The 17,872-nt window shown below is 49.2% G+C and overlaps 1 protein-coding gene across 3 annotated transcripts in view; it reads left to right on the top strand.

Annotated features, from left to right (window-relative positions):
- Positions 1-17,872, top strand: part of NT5C2 (5'-nucleotidase, cytosolic II) — a 957,242-nt gene that overhangs the window by 796,788 nt on the left and 142,582 nt on the right. The window lies entirely within an intron of this gene.

The raw sequence follows: 17,872 nt of genomic DNA, 5'->3' as shown, positions 1-17,872 counted from the left end.
AAAATGGCCTCTTGAACACAAATGCCAGAGGGAATGACACCCTTCCCCTAGCTGGTAACTACAGCACTTTATATAGTTAACTTTTATACCAGAAGAAGGGCTTCCTTCGCCTGGTATTAATCCACACTCTCTAATGCCAGGGGAGTGACTCCCTTCCCCTGGCGCCTCTTTAGCCTATTTTCTGGTGTGATTTTCCCACCAGGAAAATGACTCCCTTTTTCCTGGCTTTTCGGTTCTTTTCTCGCTTGGTTTTTATCTTGGCACTTTTTCACAGAGTCAACAAAGTTCTTATCTCAGACGCCCTTCTCTGGTGGTCAATGGGCTTACCTCTGCCACTGATAAGAGGAAGATGTCCTCGGATGCACTCTTCTTTAGTCTGGGTCCCAGACTCTTCTTTGTTTTTTAGTCAACTTATCCCTACCACTGGAACGAGGAAGATTTCCTCGGATGCACTCTTTACTTTTGTTGGGGTCCTAAACCCTTGAAGCTCTTGCCCTTAACCCCACCCTCCCACATCCCTACTGGTCCGCCCACCCATCCAGTTACCTTCTGAGACTTTCTTGCACAGCGCCAGTCTCTCCAGGGACCGGGGTTGGTCTCCTTTCTGCTTCCTGCAGCCGTCTGCTTCCTCTAGAGTGCCTACGCATGTTGAGGCGTTTCTTGCACTCCCTGCACCGTTCGGGGACCGCACAGTCTACCTCCTTCGGGAGGTCATGCCACTGCCTCTCCTACTTGCAGCTGACCTTAGACCTGCAGACGCCGGACCTGTCAGACTCTCTCAGCTTCCCACCGGCATCCTCTGCAGAACCCTTCCCTCAGGTCCACCACATAATTAAAAACTCCTGGGTTCTCTGAGCAGGGAGGAAGGCGAAGACCTCAAGTCCTTCTTCGCTTTCCTTCTTAAGGGGTTTGCTCCGCCCCAGTGTAACGTCAACACCTTTTATCAATGACTCACTGATATTCCTCATTCCTTTTGTGAACCACCTCATCTAAGTGCCAAGAAAGTCAGTAATCCTTATGCTTTCTGTTTTTCTTCGTGCTGGTACTTTCTATTTTTTTTATTTAAATTTATATAGCACGCAAACAGCCCAAGGGCATTGAGGCGCTGTTACTTGTATGAGCTTAGTTACAGATACAGGAATGGTAGCAGTCGTTGGTACATTATAAATACTACAGACATAATTCAAAACGTACAGTTTATGCAATTGCTCATGACCTTAAAGCTTATGCAGTGGGTCATATATATAGTATTCATGCTGATGCGAGGGACCTTATGTGAAGAGGATGGTTTTCATAGCTTTACGGAAAGCGATTAGGGAGGTCTCGCCTCAGATTGTGGGAGATAGGGCGTTTCACTGTGTGGGTGGAAGATATGGTAAGCTGGAACCACCCGCTCTGGCTCTTTTTACTAGTGGCACATAGAGCATGTTGGTATAGAAAGATCTAGTTGGCCTTGTAGAGGAGACGGGGTGGATCCTTTCCGAGAGGTAGACCGGGGCAGTGAGGTGAATGCACTTGTGGGTCAGCGTCAGAGCTTCGAAGACAATTCTTTCTTTCCCCAGTGGGCTAGTTTTCTAGCCTCAGAGATGTGTTCTCTTTTAGCAATGCCTTGGGCTGCGCGGAGAGCACTATTCTGTATGACTTGTAGCCTCTCCAGGTTTCTATTGGAGGTTCCTAGAAAGAGTACATTGCAGTAGTCTAGCCTGGAGCCAGTGATGGCTCTGGCTATGTTTGTGCAGTTCTCTTTGGAGAGAAAGGGCCTGACTGTGTTGATTAGTTTAGCGTGATATGCAGCTGAGGAGGCTATTGCATTGACTTGTCTGTCCATAGATAGGTTGGTATCTAAATAGACTCCAAGAGTTTTGACTGAGTCTGAGACAGGTATTTTGATGGTGAAGTGACTGAATTGGGAGTCTAGATTTTTTAGTGTGTCGGGGGAACCTATCAGGAGGAGTTCGGTCTTATCAGAGTTGAGGCATAGTCCATTGACAGCCATCCAGGCTTGGATAGTGTTGTAGAGGTTAAGGGTCAAGGAGTCAGTGTCGTAGTAGCCAGTGAGGGTAAGGAGGATTTGGGTATCGTCAGCGTAGTTAGTGTAAGAAATACCCGTAGCATTGAGGATGAGGAAGAGGGGGCCATGTGAAGATGTTGTACAGGGTGGCGGGAGAGGCTAGAGCCTTGGGGCACACCAGAGAGTATGAGAGTGGGTGAGGCGGAGGCTAGGTTAGAGAATACTTGCATGGTTCTGTCTTGTAGGAAGGAGGTGATCCATGCAGTGGCATCAGGGGAGAACTTGGCAGTGGAGGAGAGGTGGTGGCATAGGACGTTGTGATCTACAAGATCGAAAGCTGCGGATAGGTCAAGAAGTAGGAGGAGTGTTGGTTTTCCCCAAGTCTCTGGCATCGTCCATTTGGTTTTTCAGGTCAAGTAGGGGCGGTTTCAGTCCCGTGTCTAGGGCTGAAACCAGATTGGTGGAGTCCCAGGAGTTTGTTCTCTTCAATGAAGTGCTGAACCTGCAGGTAGGCAGCTTTGTCCAATATTTTGAGGAGTAATGGGACAATGATGATGGGTCTATAGTTGTTAGGGGATGTCGGGTCGAGAGTTGTTTTTATTTAAGAGAGGGCGGACCCAGGCTTCCTTGAGGCAAAGGAGGCATTGACAAAGGCTGTCAGGAAGGGAGCCAGCGCTTCAGTACAGTCCTTGATGATGGTGGCTGGGCATGCATCACCTTTGCAGTTAGAGGGTTTGATATTCCTCATTATGTTGATGATGTCTTTTTCATGTATGGGTTTGAAGGAAAAAGGTTGGGGGGGGGGGTTCCGCGGCCGGTGGTGGGACGGGGATGTGCGTATTAGGCAGGGCTTTTTTAGTAGCTAGTATTTTGCATTGAAGAATACTCAATTTGGTTTGCATGGCCGTTTGTATTTCATCGCACCAGGCTTTGTCTTTGGTGAAATTCTGGGGGGCGGGAGTGGGTGTCTCTTGCTCCCTGAAGATGGCGAAAATTTCTTTTGAGCTAGATTGAGCTTCCAAGATTCTGGATTCAAAGGATTTCGATTTTGCTAGGGTGATTGCCTTTTTGTAAATGGTAGAGCGGGTTTTAAAGATCAATTTATCTTTGTCAGAATGGGACGTTTGCCACTGTGTAAGTGCTGCCTTCTTTTCGTTGCATAGTAAGAGAAGGTCCGGGGTGAACCAGGAGTTGGAGTGGGTGGTTGGTTTGGATTTCCGGGGTTTAAGTGGGGCAATGGATTTGATAGCTGCTTTGATGGCAACATCATAGACTGTTGCGAGAATGTCTGTGTCTGTGGAGAAAGGTGGTCTGAAGGCTGGGCCTTGGAGGAAGGGCAGTAACCTTTCCTTACTGAGTTGACGGGAGCTTCTTGTAAGGCAGGGAGGCAGGTGTTGGGGTGAAGGAGTGGAGGGGCTGGTGGTAAGGATGCTAAAGGTGATGATGTGATGGTCAGACCAAGGGGTGGGAGTGTTACCAGTGATGATGAGTGGGCAGTTACGCTGTGCGATCCAGTCAGTTCTACCCTGGGTGTGAGTTGGGCTAAATATGGTATTTTTGTATCGTAATCCCTTGAGGGCTAAATCGAGGGTTTTGGCTGCTGAATCCTTGCTGTCCAGGAGGCCTAAGGTTGACGTCCCCAAAGAGAATGGCTTTCGAATGTTTTTTGAGGTTGTCAGGGAGGAGGTGGGTGAGAGAGGCTTGAAAGTCTCCTGTTGGGCCTCGAGGGCGATAGACAGTGTGAATAGTAATGGTACAATGGGGAGAGAGGTTGATTTTGACTTGGAGGTAGTCGCTGTTGTTGTGCAGGGATTTCTCTACCTTTCTAAGTGAAAGGCAGTCTTTGGCAATGATTCTATGACAAGACCAGAGGCGAGCATTATGCTTCAACTTCTTTAATTACTGCTAACCACAGCTTTTTAAATCTTTCTTTCGTTTCAATATATATATATATTTTTTTATATAACTTGTATAAATAACAGAAAAAATGAAACATCGTAGCCTTAACCTGGCTAAACTACTTCCCCCATGAGGCTCTTCTGTATGGTAGTTCAATAGCCTCTCTTTCACTGTCCAATCATGTAATCCCTTCTACTATAAGTCACTGCTTCCCTGGGTCACTTCCTCTTCTTTTTTGCTGCACCACTGATAAGTGATGTCCATTACTAACAGTGCCTTGCTATGCTGTTTTTTCTTGTATAGAATGCCATAATATTAGGTTTATATACTTATAAAGCGCGCACGTACTATTAGTGCAGTTGTAATAACGTCCGTGCTGAAAACATATGCGTAAATTCCGCGGAGTGAGTTTGACATTCAGGGCGTGATCTCACTCACTTTAGGGCTCGGCCGGTCAGCCGCAAGCGAGCACCGTCGGAAATAGAACTTCGCGGGTGACGCGTAATACGCGATAAGCCCCATTCCCTGTAGAAACAAGGGAAGTGCGCGCATGCGCATTACTAAATTCCCCTCAAAAGAGTGTATTCTCACAGAGACACTAACGAAGAAGCTAACGGGCAGTTCTATGCTCCCTCTTTCACTCCCGAACGTGCGAACCTCGCTAATTTACTAGCGGTTCGCCTGCACACATCCGAGGCAGTCAGAAATTTCGAAAAAAAAAATATATATATTTTTTTTTCTGTTGCCATCAACAAAAGAGGAGCTACAGCACTCAAACTGATAGCGATTCTCTGTGAGACACATGCAATACCATGGCATACAGCATGGATAATGAGGCTTGGAGTGAAGGGAGTGATAGAGAACCAGAACAGGAGGTGGAATACATAGGAGAAGATATAGACCTCTCCTATAGCTTCAAGAAAGTGCTAGGCGACTCATTGGTTCAAGCCGCAGCACTAGGAGTAAACCCTCTACAAGACAGGCTATTAGTCCTGGAAGAAATACTGGGCAAAAAAGCTGGCACGCTCGACGACCCCGGTGAGGGAACCTCCACACGAGCCTCTGACACAAGGTGAGAAGGGGAGAAAAGTGGCCCGGAAGAGGAAACACTCTTCTACTCCCTGGGCACGGATACGGGGAAGACGAAGTCCCTAGAGGTGGCTGACGCTTTCAATAGGCTTAAAAGTGCCTTTCTTACAAAGACAGCCATGCCCAACCTCCTGCCCCCTACGCCAGGGGCGAAAAATATAGGGGATGCCTCATCCACAGAACTCAGATCAGGAACAGGAAGGGGATGATGACCAGAGCATAAGCAAAGAGAGCGGAGTCTCGCAGAAGAAGAGTACAGGCGAGCCCAAAGCCAGCAGTGTGGAGGCCCCTCTAGATGAAGAGGGCATGTCAGACATGTTCGGACCGGACAACATAAGACACCCCAGATCGACGGACTGGACCCCATTACCAAGGGTAGCCCTTTACATGTCCCAGAAAATGAGAAAGCCTATGGAGAAAGATACTAGATTTAGACTCAGAGCTGAGTGTCCGAGACCAGAGCTGACAGGGAAAGTAGCTGATGCACCCGAGCTCGAAGCAAAAATGCTAACCTTCGTAACGAAGGCAGGGAAAGACACCAGAAAAGGCATGGATCGGGCATGGAAGATGTGCCGTGATAAACTGCTAGACCTGGCCGGCTCCATAGCGAAAATAATGGATTTAGCCAGAAGGGCTAAAGACACTGGAGAACCGGTGGACCCACTCATATTAGCAGGATGGGCACAAAGAGCAGTCTGCATGCTAGGCAACGCAAACTGCGCAATATCTTCAGAGCAATGTTGCTGAAGATTGACAACAAACTAGGCGACCTGGTGTCTTACGAAGCCGAGGAGAGCGCCCATGGGCTTCTATTCAGAGACACATTTGTCAAAGAAATGAACAGATTCGTCGGAACATACACGGCGCTAGAGAAAGCGCAGGCCTCCATTAGGAAGGTATTCCCGGGAGAGTTTTTTCAGGGTCCGGTCGATATAGAGGCCGCTCGACCGGCCGATTCAAGAACAGAAGATCTCAAGGCCCCAGAGCCCAGTATTGGGAGACCCGCCAACAAGACGCCTTTTTCCTGAACAGAGGACGAAGTTCTCGGGGACGTGGATATTACCGACACCAGAACAACAACACAGGTGAGAGAACGCACAGCAACCCATCTGCCAGTGGGGGTAGAACAATGCGTTATTTGCACAACTGGCGCAATCTATCGTCAGATGCATGGGTCCTTCAGACCATACAAGGCTTCATTCTACAGTTCCTAGACCATCCGGAACAGGAGCGTCCCTCTCACAGAATTCAAATGACACAGGCAGAAGAAGCGCCATTAGATGCAGAGATCCAGGATCTAGTGCGGAAGAACGCGATAGAGAGGGTGACGAGAAGCGGACAATCCTTCCTGAGCAATATGTTCCTAGTCCATCGCAAAGACAAAGTTCGTCCATTAATCAATCTGAAAGAACTCAACAGCTGGTTAGTATACAAACATTTCAAGATGGAAGGAATCCATCTGCTAGGGGACTTACTCAGAAAGGGAGATTGGCTCGCGCGTCTAGATCTGAAAGACGCTTATCTCACAGTACCAGTAGCACCCCAATGTCGACCCTTCCTAAGGTTCAGGTGGAGAGACGAACTATGGCAGTTCAGATGCCTACCGTTCGGTCTAGCGTCAGCACCATGGGCGTTCACCAAGCTTATGAGGCCCTTTGCGACAGCACTTCGGAACAAGGGTGTCGGATGATTGTCTACCTGGACGACATCCCATTTATGGCCGAAGACAAAGATCGCTTACAGAAGCAAATTCAATGGGCAATAGAACTAATTTCCAGTCTGGGATTTCTATTGAACAGAGACAAATCAGAGCTTACGCCGACCAAACGGCTAGAGTTCTTGGGCTTCACTATAGATGCGAAGAAAGCTACCTTGGAATTGCCAATCCCAAAAATGAGAGCTATCAAGAAAGATCTGAGAACAGCACTCAAGAAACCGCTGATCTCTCTTCGGTAGCTAGCCAGGATAGTAGGTCTTTTAGCAGCGTCCATACAAGCGATATTTCCCGGCCCATTACACTATTGGGCTCTTCAGAGACTGAAGATCAAGTACCTAAGGAAAGGCTGGAGATACCATCAACTAGTTCCCCTAGACGAAGAAAGCAAATCAGAGCTCACCTGGTGACTCCACAATATGGAAGCCTGGAACGGCCACGCCATTTTCGGAGACACACCAGAATTAGTTAGAGTCAGATGCCAGCAGGTCCGGATGGGGAGCGCGATGCGGCGAGATAGAAACAGGTGGAAAATGGTCGCAAGAGGAGTTGGAACTACATATCAATTGCCTAGAGTTACTAGCAGGGTCATTCGCAGTAAAAGCGTTCACCAGAGATAAAGCACACTGCAGCATCCTTCTCAAGATGGACAATATATCTGCAGTAAGGCATATAAACAAGTTGGGAGGTGCCAGGTCCAAGATGTTAGCGGAATTAGCGAAGGATTTCTGGCACGACTGCCTAGAGAAGAAGATAACAGTCAAAGCAGAGTATCTCCCAGGGTCCCTGAACTCAGTGGCGGACTGGAACTCCCGACACCTAGTAGATTACAGCGACTGGAAGCTACACAGGGAGATCTTCGAGAAACTAGAAGCAAAATTGGGCCCCTTGCACATAGACCTGTTCTCCTCGAGGCTGAACACGCAGCTGGCGAATTACTTCAGCTGGAAGCTGCATCATCATTAGGGGTCGCAGAGGCACTATGCTTTTCCCCCCTTCGCGATGCTGGCGAGGGTACTAGCAAAGGCGTGCAGAGACAGAGCTCAAATAGTGCTAGTGACGCCAGAGTGGAAGTCGCAAGCCTGGTTTCCAGTTCTGATGGAACTTTCTACGGATTTTCCACAGAAGATTGCATACAGACAAGACATGCTGACCGATCCAGAAGGATCCCCACACCCTCTGATAGAGGACCAGACCTTAACCCTGATAGCGTGCAGAATTTCAGGCATAGATGGTGCTTGCCAGGACTTTCAGAAGACGCTACAAGGCCCATCAATTTATGATGGGCCCCATCTACGATCAGGTGCTATAATTCCGCGTGGCAAGCCTGGGACTTATGATGCAGAGGGAGGAGTATATCTCCCATTTCAGCACCTGTAGTTCAAGTAGTGAATTTTCTAGCCAGCCTCCCCTCTACAGGGAAAGCTTTCGGGACTGTGGGAGTATATAGATCAGCAATCTCCGCTGGACACGAGCTAGTGGACGGAGCACCAGTAGGGGAACACCCCGCTGTGTCAAGACTGCTAAAGGGTGTGAAGATGAGCAAACCCCTTACGCCTAAGTACTCATCGCTGTAGGATGTCCAAAAGGTCCTACATCTGTTCAAGCAGTGGCCCAGTAACAGCTTACTGTCAGATAAACAACTCTAAGGCAAATTAGCTACACTCCTCTGCCTAGGGTCTTGTAGAAGAGTTTCAGATGTTAAAGCCCTAGAGATAGACAGAAAAGGGATAGCCTTTACCATAGTGCAGCGTACAAAGACCAATTCTAAAGTGATCTCATGCCCATACTGGCCAAACAACGAGAAATTATGCGTGGCGAAATGTATAAAGTGTTATGAAGCAGCTACAGCAGCGGTTAGACCACGAGGGGGGGGGGGTTAGCCAGTTGCTTATAGCGTGCATAAAACATACAAAGCAGTTACGTCAGCTACCATTGCTAGATGGGTAAAAGAAGTGATGGAATTAGCAGGTATAGACACGTCTAGATTTGGAGCGCACTCTACTAGAGGTGCCATGGCTTCACGAGCTTTTGTAGTCGGAGTTCCGCTGCAGATCAAGGTTATAGGTGGTTATGAGGTCATGGATGTCCAGAGCGTGGGCATTGATGGACCTAGCGTTCATTATGGCGCATTTGAGATGGGGTTCTGTAACGACTAGGGGGAGGTCCATGGGTCCATGGGGGAGTGGGTGTGGTGGTGGGCGTGGTTGCACTGGGGGAGGTAGAAGAGTTGTACAGCGCGGATTTACCAATGGTGGTGGACACATGTGGAATCACATTTGGCACAATAGCATTCAAAATGGGGGCAGAAGAATTGCACATCACAGATTTAGCATTGGGGGGCTCATTTTCGGTAGTGGTGGACACATGTGGAATCAAATTTGGCACAATAGCATTCAAAATGGGGGCAGAAGAATTGCACATCACAGATTTTGCATTGCAGGGCTCATTTTCGGTAGTGGTGGACACGTGGAATCACATTTGGCGCAATAGTATTCAAAATGGGGGCAGAAGAATTGCACATCAGATTTTGCATTGGGGGCTCATTTTCGGTAGTGGAGTGGCACATGTGGAATCACATTTAATATAGAAGTAATACAGTTGGGAATGTGGTCAGCTGCTTCATTAACAACTATATTGTGGGTAGCTATAGTGGCTGTGGGCTTAGTGGTTGGGCGGATGAGCCTGACCTTGTTAGCACATATATTGGGAGGCATAGTACGGGAGCATAGCCGTTCATTGCGGGTGCTCGTGGGGAGAGGCTTGGAGCTGAGGGTGGCCTCTAGTGTGCGGGCACGTAGTCTGACGCACCTGGTGGCAGGGCCTGCGTGGCAAACAGCAGACGGGCAACGAAGCAGAGCGGCCATTTTTGAAGGGTGATCCTCGTGCTTATGGGCCACGGGACAGTAGTCAAGGTTCAATCTGCTCGGTACAGGGCGCCAAGGGTTACAGAGTGGCACTTTGTCAGTAATTGTGAATCGGAGTTTAACAAAAAAAATTTTTTAATTAAGATTCTAAATTTCCCTGCTAACGTTGCAGAATAAAGCCCAAGGGCTTAACGTGGTGTCGGGGGCCCATCATGGGAGAGGTTGCAGTTCTGGTGGTAGAAAGGGTCTTCGTGCACTCTCTGGGCCAGCCTCACATGCACCGAACAGGCGCCAAACAGGGCCTTTGTGTGGCCTTCGTGTCTGGCCGCCGGCGACTCTGCCTGCCAGCGGATGTTTTAGATTATAACGAGGTTCAGCCTTGTTGTCGTGCCGGGCAGCGCCCGGCATGCGCAAGTCAGGCTCAGTATGGGGATAGGGTCAGGCAGGCCCTTCTCCGTCGAGGCAGCAGGTTGCCTTGCAGCACTTTCGGTGCTTGGATCCTCTTCTGGGCTGGGGTGGGGCTCCTGCCCTCACCCCTCTACGAAGATGGCAGAAGATGGCTCTATCTTAGTTGTACTCCTGACAACACAGAAATACATTGGTTTACTGTCAATTTAGTGGTTGGCAATTGAGAGGGGGCGCGTCTAAGGCATGTGAGGGAGTGCTGTTATGTAACTGGTTGTATCTAAGGTGATCATCCTTATCCCCAGAGGTGGAGTCCCTCCCCATGAGGTCCTCCAGCATTGTACCACCCCTAGGGGTGACTATTGGGTAGTAGCTACACCTCCCTAACCTCATGGGGAAAGGGCTCCCTCTTGGGGAGAAGTGATGATACCTAACGAATCGTCACAGTTTCCAAGTTCCTTGCTGTCTTTTTGTGGCAACTGCCATGATAGCCTGATGTTTGTTGTCAATATCTGTTTTTAAATGTAGTCTTTTGCTGGTTTCCCTGTAACCTATGGGATGCCTGGAGCAGCATTACTTTCTTTTAGCTTATTGTAATTCGTAATTGGTTTCTTTAGGTTATGTTCTCTTTATTTTTTTCCCCTCCCTTCGGATTGTTTAGTAGAAAATCACTTTGCTCCTCGTGGTTGCTTGCCCACCTTAGTTTTATCTGTTAACTTTTTTTTACTGTAGTTGGGTACCTGCGTCTTCCTATTTGCAGCTGCTTCAGCGCTACTTTGGGGGCTGTAGAGATGCACACCTGAAGTAGATTCAAACTTGACCTGCTTTATGTGCTGGCTAAAGCTTTCCCTTGGGCGGATGGGTGAGGCAGCTATAGCTTGTGCGTGCCATTCCTCACCAGCCTGCGCTCAAATCATCCAGGACATTCCCTACCCATTTGATACAGATGTTTGGTAAATTGACTGGACAATTTCCACTCCACTGGAACGAATCTAATTTCTTAACTACTCGAGATGTGTGCGCTAGTCTGAAACACTGCAGCATTTGTGTTCCCCATATTGACACTGTTCTTTCCACTCCTCCCACAATGCCAGAAATACTTCATTGCGTGGATATAATAGTTAGGTATTTAGTCAAAAATCGAGGAAATGTTTGTGAGCTCTTATCCTCTGGAACCTGACATTGTTTCATACTGAATCACTGCCAATGGCAGCGCTTTTTTGGTGCAAGCTATACCTAATGTTATAACAACCTATAGATGGACCCTGCTGACCGATTTGGTAATAATATTGTTGTAATCTTTAAGGGATGTCTGTCCCTAATGACTATTTTAGTGGATCATAATGTAATTATGGAAACCTTGGCAACGGCTGAGTTACCAACATCTTTGGTTTCTTTTTTCCATCTTTTCAGTAGACCTTATCCTTAATCATGGCCCATTAATACAGATCAGGGATTTTAATTTTTGGTGCAAGCAGGCTTCTACGCTGCAAATCTCCTCTTTTCCGGCTAATGTGGAAACCTTGGTTTCCACCAGGACGTTAAAGACACCACCATACAGCAAGTCACATGCTTGATCTAATCCTATTCCAACAAGGCTAAGGAAGGCCCTGTGTTTGTCATACCATTTGGTAGGCTATGTTTCAGCTGCCTCACGTACATCCTCCTAAAACATCTTAGCTATGGAGTACTGTCTCAAATAACATTTCATGTATCTGTTATCTCCTCTATCTTTGGAACCTGCTGTCCGCCTGGCTGGCTTAGAGAGACTGCATCAATGCATAATCTTGCTAAAACCTCCGAGCATGCTCGTATCCTTTTTTCAACACACTGGGCCTCATTACGAGTAGCCCAGTAAAAACGGGTTCATTACCGGCATGCCAGTAAGAGCGGGTCCGTGCTCGTATGAACCCGCCAATAGCGGGTGATTACGAGTGCGCGATCACTCGCGAACCCCCCATGCCGGTAATGGCAATACTGGCATGCCGCTAAAGGCCCTCCAACCCCCCCGATAGCGGCATCACGGGACCCGCCGATACCGGCACCGGCTCGGAGCAACCCCTAAATACCGGCCCGGTAATAACACCATGCTAATACTGGGTTCGCAAAACCGGACACAGAAATAATGTCAACGCGCAGGAACTGGAAATGGGCCGGCGGCCATCTTTAAAAACACAATCCATTGGCATCCTCCCTAACCACCAGTCTTTTCGTGTGCTGCTGTGCTGGAAAACCCTGAAGATGTCCAAGGCCACCCGGAAGATGGCCCCCCGGCACGGGAAACAGCCTTTCTCTGTTGCAGAGCTCAGTATGCTTGCGGACACTCTGGCTGCACATGCAGACATAATGAAAAGCACTGACATGAAGCGCGAAGCCTAGATGAGGAGAAAGCAAATCTGGCAGGAGGTTGCCCAGAAGGTGTCGGCCGTGGGGACCACCCCACGTACTGTGCGTGACTGCTGCAAGAGGTGGGACGACCTCCGCTTGAGGGTGAGACACAACCTGTCAAGCAACAGAACAGTGGCCATGGCGACAGGCGGGGGTCCCCACTCACCTGTTAAACTGATGCCCTGGGAGGAGACTGACAGCACATTTATTGATCCTGAGTCAATAGAGGGATTTGGAGAGAGGGAGATCGGTGCAGGATCATTACCAGAAAGAGGTGAGTGACCCTGCACATCCCTATAGGGGAAACCATGACGTAGTACAAGTGATGTGAAAGTGAGGCAAGGCAATGTATGTCCCTACACCCACATCAACATATCCAAGTCACAATTGCCGCCCAAACCGTGCCACACAGAAATGCATGCTGAGTGCCAATCCCATAACACACGGGCAACATACCAGGACTGTGCCCATGTAACCCAACACACAAACCCCACATCAATGGCATGCCACCTGCCATGCATTGATTGCCAATATGCCCCCTCAGAACACCAAGTGCCACACACCTGTAAGACATGGATGCATGAATGTATGAATACAGAACAGCACAATTGTAAGTCATTGGCATGTGATCACTGATGACCTGCATCTCTTCTAATCCCCAGGCACCGATGAGGAAGATGCCAGTCAGGAGCGGAGTGCAAGGGCATCAACATCACGCCATGTGACAAGGGCCACCGCCACCACCACCCCCCAGCCTGATAAACAGGCCAGACCCACAGCAATGTGCCTGACCCTGTGGAAAGCCAGCAGACAACACCTGCTGCCAGTGTGGCCCCACACACATCAGGACCAGCAGCACACACCCACAACAGATGGAGGGGTGTCCCTTCCTGGGCAACCAACCATCGTGGGCATTGTGGATGTCAATGTGGACCCCGAGGGTGCCACTGTTGTGTCTACTACACCCACCCCAAGCCCCCTGGCCACACCCCTGGCCCATATGGAGGCCTACAGCAGTGACGATCCCTGCCTCCATGACTCCGTCCTCAATGATTCGGATGTGTGCCCCTTCGAGGAGGACAGCACACAGGATGTAGGCCCCGTGGATGCACCATCCACCACTCCAGCTACCACCGCCCCAGCTCCTACCACTCCAGCTCCCACTAACACCTTTGAGGCACGCCTGTCGAGGGTGGAGGCACGACAGGAGTCAATGCTGGACATCCTGCGGCAGTATATTGCCGAAGGGGGTAGACAGTAGGAGGGCCATTGCTACTGCCATTGGGGAGACCACAGCAGCCATTGCTGCAAACACTGCTGCCGTGAATGTGTCGGCTGTCCTAATGAGGGACTGTCTGGGGGCAGTCACCCAAGTCCTAACCTCCATCCTGCTCCATATGCAGCCGGCCACGCCTTTGAGCAGGCGTAGAACCTGCCTCGGACACATCCACTGGTACAACACTTGCATCATCTGTCCCCACAAGCCCTGTGCGGATGACCCAGAGAAGTTCACGGCACTCCTGAGATGCCACCCCTGGACAACAAAAAGGCCAGGAAGTAGAGTGCCCAGACAATGGGAGTGGGACACATGGTTGTGGGTGAAGGGAACTATTTCTTTGAGTACATTTGGGGGCTTTTAGGGGTTGTAGGGTGGGTTAGGGAGTTCACTGGGGGTTACTTTGGTTTGTAGGGTGGGTTAGGGAGTTCACTGGGGGTTGGGAGGGTGTGCACATTTTTCACTGTTTGAAAAAATACACCAGTTGTGTGCCAAAAAAATCAATGGCTGGACTTTGTTCATTTTGTGCTTATCCATTTAATGTGTGATGGTGTTCAGTGGCCAACTCCCTACAATCCAAGTGTGCATGTCCACATGGAGCCAGTGTGTCACTGACACATGTCTATCATAGTCCCTGTGGTTCAGAAGTATTCGTGAATTAGTGCTTGGCGCACAGCATGGCCATCCCGTGCATCACGTACTGGCAGGGGGGCTACTTCACCTCCGTCTCCATCCTCATCATCCTCTCCCGGGGCATGCAAGTCAATGTCAGGTGGCAGTGGTACATTTCTCCGGACGCACATGTTGTGCAGCATGACACAGGCCATGGTGATCTTTGCCACCTTCTCAGGCCTATATAGGAGTGTCCCACCAGACCTGCTTAGGCAGCAGAAACGCGCCTTCAACAGGCCAAATGTCTGCTCAATCACAACACGGGTGCGGGTGTGCACACGATTGTATTCCTCTTCATGGCTGTTCTGCGGGTTCCGCACAGGGGTAAGTAGCCACAGCCTCAAGGGATATCCTCCATCACCTGCAAGCAAACACAAATAGGTGTGTGTCACTCTGAGCTGCCACCTTCAGGAAGCACACTCATGGTGGCTGCTATTAGGTGTGGACATGCACATGTCCCTTTACGTATGCTGAATAGTCACCTAGATGCATTCTATACTGTTATGAGGTGTGGTAGTCTGGATGGCGTTCAATAGATGATGCAGGGTGTAATCATGCATGCTGAGGCGGATGTACTGTGGTAGTACGACAATGTTTAGCCTCCCATTCAAGCAGTTTACTCTACACTATGCATGGTCACACTAGCCACATTGTCACAGTTGCCATCCTGTACAGTCATGCATTGCTTGCCATCACCATGGTGGCCTGGTTGTGCCTCTTACTTGTTGTCATCAATATGCATTATTAGTTTAATTTGTGCCAGTGATGTCATGTTCCGTTTGGGAGGTTCAGGTCTGGAGTGTTTAGCTCTACATGCATTCTCCAATCACCGACAATTGCCACCCAGGTGGAGTATGCATCCCCCCCTTTCCCAACCAGGCGAAGTATGCATCCCCCCATTTCCCAACCAGGCGGAGTATGCATCCCCCCCATTTCCCAACCAGGTGGAGTATGCACCCCCCCCCCACTTTCCCAACCAGGTGGAGTATGCATCTCCCCCACTTTCCCAACCAGGCGGAGTATGCATCGCTTGACCCTTTCCCAACCAGGTGGAGTATGCACCCCCCTTTCCCAACCAGGCGGAGTATGCATCCCCCCCTTTCCTAACCAGGCGGAGTATGCATCCCCCCCCCTTTCCCAACCAGGTGGACTATGCATCCTACACATCAGTACCCCAAAGCACTGCCATGGGCCAGTTGTGCAACTCGCCAAGCAGCCAGGCACGTGGTCCAGCATGTTGCTCCATGTGACGGGGTAGCGTGGAGTTGCGCAGTACCATGGCATCATGTGTTGATCCGGGAAATCGGGCGCAGCAATGTGTGATGATCTTGCTGGAGTTGCATACTATCTGCACATTGATGGAGTGGTATTGCTTGCGATTGCGGTACACCACCTCTATGGCATGGGGGACTACCGATTCCACATGGGTGCAGTCCAGGGCACCAACACAATTGGGCATGCCTGCCAGTGCATGGAAGCCTACTTTGGTGTCGGCTATCTCCTGTGCAGTCCGTGGTAGCGATATGTGGGTGCTTGCATGCTTCAGGAGGGCATCCAGCACTTGGGTCAGCATGCGTGAAAATAGTGGTTGTGATATGCCATGCAGCTGGCCCACTGTGTGTCAATAGGTACCTGTGGCCAGGAAGTGGAGCACAGACGCCACCTTTAGTAGCGGGAGGATGGCAGTGCGTATTTCTATGAAGCTGGCAATGTTGTGCATCATGTCCACTATGGTGATGATGGGTTCCCGGTCCAACCGGTACAGGGTGTGGATCTGCTGAGGGGTTGGGTTGAATGGGCTGGGTCTGGTGCGAGGGATTGGTGGCTGCCTACGAGGCACTGCTGGCTGCGCTGGTGGTAATTGCTGGGCCTGTCTCACCCTCCTTCTTCTCCTGCGTCTCCTCTGTGCTGCCTGTTGTTGTTGCTGCTGTAGTTGTTGTCGTTGGTGTTTTTGCTGTAGTTGTAGCAGTATTGGCATGTCCTCCTTTGCCATGATTGCAACAGCTAGTGGTAACATTTTGGTGTTGGAAGGGGTGTGGTCTGTGGGTGTGCTCATTTTATACTGGCCCAGCCTCCATTGACTCCACCTGTGGGGATTGTGTGCACCTGTGGCAGTTGGCTTGTTTCCCGATTGCTGTTTGCGTGTGGTCCGCGATGCCTGTATGGCCGGCATCGTGCAGCCTGTGATTACCGGCTTTGTGATGCTGGTATTTGCATGTCCGCGTCGGTTGGGATGTCCTCCTATTACCGGCATGCCGGTATTTGCTCCCCGAAGGGGCGAGTGTACGCGCCCATACCGCTATTAGAGGCACCGTTATTTAGGGTACCGCTAATAGCGGGTTGCCGGGTAATAATATGCCGGAGCGGTTAGCGATGCCGGTAATCCTTTACCGGCATCGTTTTTCGCTTACCGGCAACCTCGTAATGAGGCCCACTGATTTACTGCAGAACTTGGAGATTCCCCAAAGTGTACCAAACCATTGTAGCAGAAATGACTCTTAGATTATTTACTGTCTGATAGAGATCCACTGCACCCACTTGCAATAATATCAGCTTATTTAAGACACTGAGAAATGTTTGAACATTGCCAGCATAGCATCTGCTGCATATTTTTCTGAAGAGATATTTTGGTGATGTTGAAACACCTTGCCTCTATCCACTTATTCTACGATCTTCCCTTTCACAGATACTATGGGATGATCTTTCTAATGTATTCACATTCAAAAGGGTAGACATTGGATCTCATGTCACCACTCTCAAAACTTGGTTTGCCAGAGATCGATTTGTCTCCATTCTGCCTGGTGTTGCCGAGGTAAACAATATTGTTCTTCCTTACATTGACAGAACAAAATATAAATTAACTGTTGCTTCAAACCAAAATTGCCTTCTCTTTGGATCCCTGTCCATTCCCTTCCTAAAGCAATTTGGTGATGTAGATGTTAGATCTCTAAAAGAAATCATCCATTGCTTAGTCACCTGGTATTGTTTCTAGTACTTTGAAACCTGCTCTATGTCCGCTCTTAAAATAAAATTGCACCCTTTGCCCTGTCTAGCTGTAGATCACTTTATATTTCAACTACTTCTCAGTCACAACAGTTTTCCGTGACTAGCTAAAGACACATGGGCATTTTAATCCATTCCAGGTGGGTTTCTGGCAATTTTGGGGTACTAAGTCGATCATGGTGCCTCACTTGGATGATTTCCCCCAGTCAGATAACGAAACTGTCGCTGGCCTGATCATGTAACATATGTTAGCCCTCATTCTGCATTGTTGACTGTGCCATCTTCTTGGAGAGCATGACAGAGGTTGGCCTTTACAAAATTCCAGTATTTTCTGGATGGCAATGTTCACTATGCCTCCTTTTTTCTGTCCACTGCTAAGCCTTGAATCCCGTCTGTATGGTGTGCCATAGAGATTGGCCAATTCCCCCTTTTTCGTTCATATCCATTGTCCAACTTAATCATTGACTATTGCTTTAGGTTTTGTTAGTTAAACTGATGACACCCAAATTCTGCTGTGCTTGGACTATAGTCTGTGTGGACTTGATGTT

This window comes from Ambystoma mexicanum, chromosome 8, assembly GCF_040938575.1.
Source record: "Ambystoma mexicanum isolate Mex_15411 chromosome 8, UKY_AmexF1_1, whole genome shotgun sequence".
Taxonomy (NCBI): domain Eukaryota; kingdom Metazoa; phylum Chordata; class Amphibia; order Caudata; family Ambystomatidae; genus Ambystoma; species Ambystoma mexicanum.
Note: the sequence above shows the minus strand (reverse complement) of the source record. Positions and strands in the feature narration are given on the sequence as shown.